Below are 10,218 nucleotides of genomic sequence, written 5' to 3'. Positions count from 1 at the left end.
ACTTCCTGTAGCTATTAATGAGTTCCTGGATCCCGGATGAAGGTACTTGTGACCATTCCTGTTTACAAAACAATTCCAGTTCAGTTAAGTTTGATGGTCGCCGAGCATGGACAGCCCGCTTCAAATCATCCCACAGATGTTCAATGATATTCAGGTCTGGGGACTGGGATGGCCAGTCCAGAACATTGTAATTGTTCCTCTGCATGAATGCCTGAGTAGATTTGGAGCGGTGTTTTGGATCATTGTCTTGCTGAAATATCCATCCCCTGCGTTCCCTTCAACTTCGTCACTGATTCTTGCACATTATTGTCAAGAATCTGCTGATACTGAGTTGAATCCATGCGACCCTCAACTTTAACAAGATTCCCGGTGCCGGCATTGGCCACACAGCCCCAAAAGCATGATGGAACCTCCACCAAATTTTACTGTGGGTAGCAAGTGTTTTTCTTGGAATGCTGTGTTTTTTAGCCTCCATGCATAACGCCTTTTTGTATGACCAAACAACTCAATCTTTGTTTCATCAGTCCACAGGACCTTCTTCCAAAATGTAACTGGCTTGTCCAAATGTGCTTTTGCATACCTCAGGCTTCATTCGCATCACTCTCCCATACAGCTTCTCCTTGTGCAAAGTGCACTGTATTGTTGACCGATGCACAGTGACACCATCTGCAGCAAGATGATGCTGCAGGTCTTTGGAGGTGGTCTGTGGATTGTCCTTGACTGTTCTCACCATTCTTCTTCTCTGCCTTTCTGATATTTTTCTTGGCCTGCCACTTCTGTGCTTAACAAGAACTGTACCTGTGTTCTTCCATTTCCTTACTATGTTCCTCACAGTGGAAACTGACAGGTTAAATCTCTGAGACAACTTTTTGTATCCTTCCCCCAAAAAGCTATGTTGAATAATCTTTGTTTTCAGATCATTTGAGAGTTGTTTTGAGGAGCCCATGATGCCACTCTTCATAGGAGAATCAAATAGGAGAACTACTTGCAAGTGGCCACCTTAAATACCTTTTCTCATGATTTGATACACCTGGCTATGAAGTTCAAAGCTCAATGAGGTTACAAAACCAATTTAGTGCTTCAGGAAGTCAGTAAAAAGTAGTTAGGAGTGTTCAAATCAAGAAAATGATAAGGGTGCCCATACTTTTGCACCGGTCAAATTTTGTTTAAATGCAGATTGCACATTTTCTGTTAGTACAATAAACCTCATTTGAATCCAGAAATATAACTGAGTCCATCAGTTATTAGATATATGAAACTGAAATAGCTGTTGCAAAAACCAAAATTGCTATAAAGAAAAAAGGTTAACATTAATAGGGGTGCCCAAACTTTAACATATGACTGTAACTGCTTTCCTCCAAAAAAAAACAACACCGCACTTGTCCACAGGATATGTGTGATTTTGTAACTCAGCTCCATAGAAGTGAATAGAGCTGAGCTGTAATACCGGACACAGCCGACAGACAGGTGTGGCGCTGTTTTTATAAGAAAGGAGACAGCATTTATAAAACCTTGTACAACCCTCTTCAGTTCCTTCCCTTATACCAAAACTTTTCACAAGAGATATCAATGTAATTATTGACATATCAAGGAAATAACTTCTTCAGAGAGGAAGAGGATAGGAGCACTAGTGCCACCCATTGGAGGTAGAAATCCTAAAAGTCAACATCGACCCTTTATGAGGCCTCGTCACATGACTTTGCATAGAAAACAAAATCAGAAACTTTATTTGCAGACTAGTGTTTGGAGCTTTTTGCTTCTCATCAGTGAAAAGATACATCCAATATTTGGCACTAGAGCTCCTGTCCTCTTTCTCTCAACAAACTACTTGCATATTTAAATTTCTAGGGAAGCATTTTATGGTCTATAAGTCTCCCTACACCAACTTGGACCTCTCTTCAAGGAGAAACTTTACCCCTTAGACCAGAGGTTCTCAAACTATGGCCCGCGGGACACATGCGGCCCGCGAAGGACATTTATTCAGCCACTGGGCCAGGCCGATATTGAACTTCACTACAGTTCAATGCCGGCGGGCCCTGTAATGGCGGGCGGAGCGATGAGGCGGCAAGGAAAGGCGATGCGCGGCTTCTGTATGCATCACAGACGACGTAATTGTTATCACGCCGCCTGCGCAGCCTGATGACGTCACGCCGCCTATGCCAGAAGATGATGGAGTCGAGCAGGCACCTCTTCAAAGCAGCTGGGGACATAGGTGAGAACTGGTGTTTTGTGTTTTGTTTTTTTAAGCCCGGGGTTGGTCTATCATGCGGACCTGTGCTGCCTATTGGGGATATTTACCTGCCTATTGGGTCCTATACTGCCTATTGGGGACCTATACTGCCTATTGTGGACTATGCTGCCTATTGGGGACCTTTACTTGCCTATTGGGGATTATGCTGCCTATTGGGGACCTTTACCTGCCTATTGGGGAGTATGCTGCCTACTGGGGACCTATACTGTCTATTGGGGACATTTACCTGCCTATTGGGGACACTTACCTGCCTATTGTGGACTATGCTGCCTATTGGAGACATTTACCTGCCTATCGGGGACTATGCTGCCTATTGGGAACTATGCTGCCTTTTTTGGCACATTTATCTTCCTATTGGGTACATTCAACTGCCTATTGGGGACATTTGCCTGCCTATTGTGGACTATGCTGCCTATTGGGGACATTCACCTGCCTATAGGGGACTATGCTGCCTATTGGGACATTTACCAGCCGATTGTGGACTATGCTGCCTATTGGGGACCATGCTGCCTATTGGGGACATTCACCTGCCTATTGGGGACTATGCTACCTATTTGTGACATTTACCTGCCTATTAGGGACTATGCTACCTATTGGGGACCTATACTGCCTATTGGGGACATTTACCTGCCTATTAGGGACTATGCTGCCTATTGGGAACCTATACTGCCTATTGGGGACAATTACCTGCCTATTGGGGCCTATGCTGCCTTTTGGGGATAATCACCTGCCTATTTGTGACAATGCTGACTACTGGGGACTATGCTGCCTATTGGGGACCTATGCTGCCTATTTCGGACATTTGTCTGCCTATTGGGGACTATTGCACCACACCAGTCTGAGCCTGAGGTAAAAGCAGAGTTCCACCAATATGGGCACTGGTGAGGCTGAAATGATTTGGCCTGGCAAGGCTGCTTTGATGGGCACTGATCAGACTGCATTGATGGGCACTGATCAGACTGCATTGATGGGCACTGATCAGACTGCATTGATGGGCACTGATCAGACTGCATTGATGGGCACTGATCAGACTGCATTGATGGGCACTGATCAGGCTGCATTGATGGGCACTGATCAGACTGCATTGATGGGCACTGATCAGACTGCATTGATGGGCACTGATCAGGCTGCATTGATGGGCAGTGCAGTCTGTATGTCTCTGTGTGGGCAATTTTATTGCTGGTATATTGTTTTTGAAGTGCTGTGTATATATTGGTATTTTACTAATAGCAATTTGGAATCCCTAGGAAACAATGATATAAAGAAAGAGAACAATTGCTTCCCTTGTTACGACTAGCAGTGACAAATATGGAACCGGACATTGTCCATCTCATTAGCCAAAAGCAGGCCCATAGTTCCCATTGAAATACCGGTAAGTTTGTTGATTTTAACTTTTCTTGTTCTTCATTTTAAATATTGTATTTGTTCCTGTTTTGTTTTTTTACTTCAATACAAGGAGTTTGTATGTTCTCCCCATGTTTGCGTGGGGGTTCTCCGGTTTCCTCCCACACTCCAAAGACATACTGATAGGGGATTTAGATTGTGAGCCCCATTGGGGACAGCGCTGATAATGTGTGCAAACTGTAAAGCGCTGCGGAATATGTTAGCGCTATATAAAAATAAACTTTATTTATTTTTAAGATATGTCCAGTGTGCAAAGGAATTTGTTCATAGTATTTTTTTAAACTATATTCTGGGCCCTCCAATGGTCTGAGGGATCGTGAACTGGCCCCCTGTTTAAAAACTTTGAGAACCCCTGCCTTAGACCATCTAAATATTATGTAACTGTGATTAAAATGGTAATAGATAAAGATTTATGGCAGATACGATATATATGCCTAATCTATGCATTGCTCTGTATTGTACCCACATATGGATGGTGGATACAAAGACAGAAGGCCGGTTACATAAATTACACATTTTGTTCATTAACTACATAAAAGTTCAAATATTATTAGAGAATGAGGGAAATAAGGAGGGGAAGTCACAGACACAAGGGATAGGATAGGACCTAAATCAGGAGATAATAAAAGCATACTCACACTCCACTAACTGTAACCCTCAGAGGAGAGTTCCGCTCGGCAGTTCCTTTTATATCACTGTCACAACATTCCGTGACCTCATAATCGACAATCACAGACAATGCCCTATACATGGAATGGGCGTCTAACCTCTTATGGACACAAGTGGATTTAGACCTTTTTGCTTTATTTATGCTTTTATCATTGCATTGCATTATTTTTCTATAATTTAGTTTTATTTTTCGTCATGTTCATTTTTGACTTTTTTTCTTATTTGGCATTAAGGAAGGAGTGACATTATCCTCAGAAACACTTTTAGAGAATTCTAAATCCAGCCAAATTTATCCCAACCGTTGAACTACAATTTCCAACATCTCTGAGTGTTCCATTATCCAGTTCTATTGCTTATATAATCATTCTGTGCACTGTTGACCCACGAGCTGCTGTATTTTCAGATGCATCACACAAAGTTTTTAAAAAATATATAAAAATTCTAAATCACCACTTTTCCTCCAATAGTAATTCAGAAATGAAAACAAACGAAAATAAATGTATCTGGTATTGAAAAAGTCTGAACAAAATATAAAAATAATAAACTAAAACAGTAAATTCTGTAATGAGAAATAAAAAATAATAAAACTGAAAAAAATTTCAAACTCAAAGAACTGCAGTTTTTTTGGCCACCACATCTCCTTAAATTTGAAATAAAAATTGATCCTAAAGATTTAATTTCCCAAAAATGGTGTCATTTAAAGTGTCAGCTTGCCACCAGTGGCGTACCACTAATGACTATGCGGCCCGCGAGTTGGGGGGTCCAGTATCAGCGGTGGCACCAGCACCTGCTTGGCATCGCACTTTTAACTGTATTAGTATCCTGAATACTAATACAATAATGGAGCAATAATGGAGGAGGCTGACCTCTCAGTGCAGCAGGCGCGATTATATTACTACAACGTGCCAACTGTGTCCAGCAGTGTAGAGTATATATTGATAATTGATTATTTATTTATATATTCTAATCAAGGACAATGTGGGCCCATGATATTATATGGAAGGCTATGTGGGGCCATTATACTATATGGAAGGTAATGTGGTTCCATTATAATATATGGAAGGCTATGAGGTGCCCAGTATACTATATGGAAGCCTGTATGGGGCCATTATACTGTTTTGAGGGCTATGTTGGGGCAATTATACTGTAGGGGAAAGATGCAAAGAGGACTGAGAGCTGTAAGTGCAGGGCCAAGCTCTCTGCACTTGAGCCTTATTTATGTCACTAATCTGTAACACATTGTCCTAGGGACAAGTGAGGGACATGCTGGGCTGCTCCTACTGTGAATGGGCGACCGAGCTATCCCAATCGAGGGCTGGGGCATGCCAGGCTACCTCATGTAAATTGAGGATAGTCCAGAGGTCCAATCAATCCGGCCCTGCTAAGCTTACTCCAGGTATCATCTTTTATCGTCAGGTGTCACCTATAATGGTCAGACCATTGCTAATCGAAGCTTTGCTCAGTCTTGAGTGTTACTTGAGCTCTGTGCGCTGCTATTAACTGATCTTTGTTGCCTGACCTTTGACGTTACCATTTGACTATTCGTTTGTCTAGCCCTATAGGCTTTGATGTACCTTCCTGGTATTTGACCCGGGCTCCTTTACTTTCCTGTCTCACAGCTTGTCTGTGAAAATTGACTAGCCAGCATTAGAGATGAGCGAGCATATTCGTGGATATTCTGTACTCGGCGAGTAATGCGGTATTTGCGGTACTCGGTACATAGCGAGTATTTCACTACTCGCCTCGCACTATTCGGTTCTCCCGCCAGGAAGTTGCCAATCACATTAATGCCACACCCTTCTTGGTTGTGGGCGGCATTACTATGACTGGCTGGCCGGCCAGCATCATAGGCTATGAGTCATCATAGCCTGGCTCTATCTAAGCCCTGCTGCCGCCATTTTCTGCACATTGCATGCAGAACATAGCTAGTGTAGGGAGAGTGTGAGTAGCTGCTAGGGGGAGCTGTGTTTGTTAGTGCAAATCATCCAGAAATCCTTTGTGAAACCCAAAAGCTCTTTTCAGAGATGAAAGTATAAGGTCGGGGTCCTCAGGGACTGAGTAGTGACCATTTTCCCAGCTTTTTGGGGAGTCACATTTACCCCTGCAGGGCAGTTTTTTTGTGCTGTTGCGGTGCTGTGTTCACAGTGAATAGTACGCACGCACGCTACTACATAACTGACACGCAGCCAGCACCGCTGTCTTGTGTGGTGTCTGGGGTGCGCAGTCTTGCCTTAAACCTCAGGGCAGTTTTTTTGTGCTGTTGCGGTGCTGTGTTCACAGCGAATAGCACGCACGCTACTGCACAACTGACACGCAGCCAGCACCGCTGTCTTGTGTGGTGTCTGGGGTGCGCAGTCTTGCCTTAAACCTCAGGGCAGTTTTTTTGTGCTGTTGCGGTGCTGTGTTCACAGCGAATAGCACGCACGCTACTGCACAACTGACACGCAGCCAGCACCGCTGTCTTGTGTGGTGTCTTGGGTGCGTAATCTCACCTTAAACCTCAGGGCAATTTTTTTCTGCTGCTGCGGTGCTGTTTGTAAAACACAAAGCAGTACTAGACTGTAGTGCTACCTTCCACATAGCACTTACTGCTCCTTGTTCCCCAATATCTGCATCTGAACATCTGCAACTATGGCAGAAAAATCCAAAATTCCTAAAAAGGCTGTTGTGAAGGGACAGGGACGTGGACATGGGGTCGTTGGTGCCCAACAAGGCACAGAGTCTGGGAGATCGAAGAAGGTTGATGCATCTAGTTTCCTGGCGAAATTTCCCGGTCTGGAACATAAACGGGCCTGGAAGCCAGAAGAACAAGAGCAGATACTGTCTTGAATGGCTGATAAGGCCTCAACGAAATGTTCTAGCAGCACCCAATCGTCCCTGACAAAACAGTCTACTGTCCATACAGATAACGCTGGGTCATCCTATTTTCAACCTTTTCCTAGTTCATCACCTGGTCAGGAGTCACAGGAAACATTTGACCCCAACCTCGGTCACTCCGAGGATCTGTTTGATCCATTTCCTTGCATTGCCTCTGGCCTCTCACCGCACGACATTGAAGAGGAACCTGAGGGGGTATCGTCTGTTGATGATGGCCAAATATTTGAAACCCCACGGCCAGAAGAAAGTCCACTTTCATCCACGTGATATACCGGGTGAAGACGTGGAGGCTGATGGTGATGACACACAGTTGCCATCTGGCCAGTCGCCAATATCAACATGGAAGGAGGATGACATGGACGACGAGGTGGTCGATGATGAGACCACCGGTCCGACCTGGACTGTTGGCACACATAGCCATCACAGCAGCACAGAGGATGACAGTGGATACATAGCACCAACAAAGGCACCAAGGGCTACTGGTTTGAGCAGAGTGCTTAGTGTGTCAACTGTTGCCAAGAGCAATCCCTCTGTGCCCCAAGTCAATGCAAGGGTGCATTCAGCCGCTGTCTGGAAAATTTTTTCTGATAGTCCTTCTGAACCAAATGTTGTCATCTGTAGCATCTGCCATAGGAAGCTGAGCAGAGGCCAGGGCAAAGGCAACCAAAGCACTACCATTATGCGGAAACTCATGGCAGCCAAGCACCCTAGTCGATGGGCTGAACAACAGGGTACCAAATCAGTGTCTGCCACTGCCATGGCACCTGTGATACATCCTTTCCAATCTGCTGAGCAGGAAGCAGGTGATCATCATACCTCTTGCTCACAAGCTGCGGTTGCAAAGACACAGGCCACAACAAGCTCATCCTCTTGTTTGTCCCAGGAAAGCGCCCAATTGTCCGTGCCCCAGATGTATGAAAGGACGCATAAATACCAAGCCACGCACCCACAAGCACAAATACGGAATGCGCACATTGCCAAGTTGCTAGCCGTGGAGATATTGCCGTTTAGGCTTGTGGGGACACAGTCTTTCCGTGATCTTTTGGCTGTGGCTGCCCCACGATACTCGGTTCCCAGTCGGCTCTCACCAACGCCATAACCGGGAAGGTCCTTCTTCATCAGACACGTGGACAAATACTTGTGGCCAGGGACAATACATCTCTGTCACGGCACACTGGCTCAACCTGGTGGAGGGTGGGACAAAGTCTCAAACTGGACCATCAACACATATCCTACCCACGCCACGAATAGCGGGCCCAACCTCAATCAGGTTTTCCGCCTCATCATATACGTCAAGTCTCCCTTCTTCCTCCTCCTCCGCCTCATCAGCCTATGCTGAATTACCCTCCACATCACTCCCAAGTTGGGAGCTGTGCAGCAGCACATCGGCAGAGCTGCAAATTGCTCTGCTGAAGCTGATCTGCTTAGGTGAAACACCACACACTGCAGCAGAGCTGTGGCAAGGAATAAAACAACAGACCGATCAGTGGCTCTCCCCACTGCAACTCCAACCTGGCCTGGTTGTCTGTGACAATGGGCGTAACCTGGTGGCGACTTTAAACCTTGGGAAGCTGGTAAATGTGCCATGCATGGCTCACGTGCTGAACCTAGTGGTGCAGAAATTTATAAAAACATACCCTGACTTGCCGTACTTACTTGAAAAGGTACGCCATATTTGCGTCTCTTTCCGCCACTCCTCAACCGCTGTTGCCGGTCTTGCAGCACTTCAAAAGCAATTTAATTTGCCAAACCACAGACTCATTTGCGACCTGCCAACACGGTGGAACTCAACATATCGTATGTTGACAAGGGTAAGTGAGCAGCAGAAGACACTTTTTGAATACCAGCTTAAACATGCCCGTCACACTGAGACTCAGCCAAGACACATAACAACTGTCGAGTGGGTGTGGATCGCTGATATTTGTGAGGTGCTTGATAATTTTGAGTACTGCACCAAGCTTGTGAGCGGTGATCAGGCTATTATCAGCGTAACCATCCCTATGCTATGTCTGCTGAAAAAAATCGCTGCAGAATTAAAAAATGGAATTTTTGCGTGTCCAGCAGCTGGGTATGGAGCAAGAATTCACAATGGGTGATCCTACCCAGCCCAGACAATATCATCAGCTAACGTTGGGGGATGAAGATGATGATGAAAATGAGCAGGGAGAGGACATCTTTTTCAGTGGTACCAAAGGGACACCTCATGCTACAGAGGGTAATCCCAACCCCAGCTTCATGTCTGTCCAGCATGGGTGGGCTGATGAGGAGGAGGTGGAGGAGAATCAGTGTGAGGAGAGGATGGGTATTGTTCCTCCTTCAGGGGTCACAGAACATTTGCCTCTTTGCAGCTTGGCACACATGGCACACTTCTTATCTGACTGTCTGTGCCAATACCCTCACGTAATCCACATTTTCAATAGCAACCTATACTGGTAGGCCACCTTTCTAGACCCACGGTACAAGGACAAATTTCCTTCGCTACTGTTGCAGTCACCAAGGGGTTTCACAATGGAATCCTACAAGAAGGCCTTTGTCAGTCATTTGATGGCAACAGCACCCTCAGACACCACTGCTAGCAGAGATACCAGCTCTGTGCAACAGCATGCATTAATGGGGAGAGATACGCCAAGCAGGTCCAAAAGAGGAGGTGGTAAAATGTCCACAAACTGGGCCATCTTCAATAAACCGGCTCATCACCAAGGACTAGCTGGAACAGTAGCAATGTCAAGGAGGGAGAAGTTGAACAAGATGGTCAACAACTATCTACAGTCATATGTTAAAGTTTGGGCACCCCTATTAATGTTAACCTTTTTTCTTTATAGCAATTTTGGTTTTTGCAACAGCTATTTCAGTTTCATATATCTAATAACTGATGGACTCAGTTATATTTCTGGATTCAAATGAGGTTTATTGTACTAACAGAAAATGTGCAATCTGCATTTAAACAAAATTTGACCGGTGCAAAAGTATGGGCACCCTTATCATTTTCTTGATTTGAACACTCCTAACTACTTTTT

Source organism: Dendrobates tinctorius, unplaced genomic scaffold (genome assembly GCF_039654945.1).
Source record: "Dendrobates tinctorius isolate UK_male_01 unplaced genomic scaffold, ASM3965494v1 ptg000070l, whole genome shotgun sequence".
In the NCBI taxonomy this organism is placed as follows: Eukaryota; Metazoa; Chordata; class Amphibia; order Anura; family Dendrobatidae; genus Dendrobates; species Dendrobates tinctorius.
The sequence above is the reverse complement of the archived record's forward strand: the minus strand, read 5'-3'. Positions refer to the sequence as shown.